We start from the raw sequence: 1,364 nt of genomic DNA, 5'->3' as shown, positions 1-1,364 counted from the left end.
AGGCTATGGCAGTGGAAGTCTGGAATTTTAACCAGACTGCGAGGTGGAGTGGCCGGCACTGCAAATTCTGCAGGAGAGTCACAGCAGGCACTCGGAGCATACGACAACTTTAAACTTTGCTTTGGGCCAGATTTTCGCCCTTTAATTTTGTCAAAAGAATTTCTAAGTATAGCCATGAAACTACTATGAATATTTATTTTAAATTAGTCTTCCCATAAATACAAATGAGGCAATTGTTTAGAATAAAAGATCTCTTTTTCTAAATTTAGGAGTCTTTCTGACATGAAGGATCGGTTTTCTAACCACTAATGATTAGAATTTCCAATGGTGAACTTATTTCAATCGTGACTCAGTCCAACAAGCCTGTTCATGAAAAGCCCACAAGGCAATTCTACAGTTTAAAATAACTTTTACCATATAAACAAAAGATATTCCTGGAGACAGCATAGATGAGGCAGCCCTAATGATCCTCGAAAAATTTACTCTCAGAAATAGGCTTAAGATGGCAAGAGCTCTTGTTGCCACAGATGGTTAAGGATGGTGTTTTTGCACACAGTACCCCCAGTAACCCACAAATTAGTGGGGGACTGTCAGTCACGGACACCTTAATCTGCGATGCTAGGGAGGCGCTCCTGAACATGTACTTTTTCAGTACTAATTAGGCAACAAGAGTTGATGTGACGTAAGCCCCATGGGGATAGGACTTATTAAGACAAACTCTCCTGAGAACTTGACACATTTGGAACAAAAAGTGTGCTGCCTAAAATCTTACATGTCTGAGATCCCCAGCCAGTTTTAGACTGGCCACTGGATGTGACCCAAAAATCACACTTCTCAGATGGTGGCGACCAAGAGTGCTCCCACTTGGTTAAAAGCCAAGCTCTCAAGGACATGAAACAAGATCAGAAGGGAGCTTCATGTGGTTTTATTTGGGGAACAAATAGTAAAGTTTGTCTGAATAGACACCAGTCTGATCAGAGCCATACATCTGACCAGTCTTAGAAGTGGCTCGAAATTGGGTTTCTAGGGGTTCGGAACCCCTGTTCTATTCTGAGGTGCCCTTCTTTATGACAGCACAACCCAGAAAGACAAAGAGAGAGTGAGAGACTATTTCTAGGAGGAAAAGGGATCAAACAACATGATTATTCATGCCAAAGACTACACAAGAGTCACTACACGTACGACTAGTCACACAAATATTTTTTTTTCCACTAATCAAGATTTTATGGAGAAAGAAAAGGCAACAATTTTCACCATCTGCTCAAACAGAGTCCACACAGAGGCCAGCAGCCTGGCTGGTAAGAATTTCATACTCTTCTGCCAGCTGCTCTGGTCCTGGGTTCCTTTGGCTGCAGCTTCTGGAA

Source organism: Mandrillus leucophaeus, unplaced genomic scaffold (assembly GCF_000951045.1).
Source record: "Mandrillus leucophaeus isolate KB7577 unplaced genomic scaffold, Mleu.le_1.0 Scaffold1291, whole genome shotgun sequence".
Lineage (NCBI taxonomy): Eukaryota > Metazoa > Chordata > Mammalia > Primates > Cercopithecidae > Mandrillus > Mandrillus leucophaeus.
Note: the sequence above shows the minus strand (reverse complement) of the source record.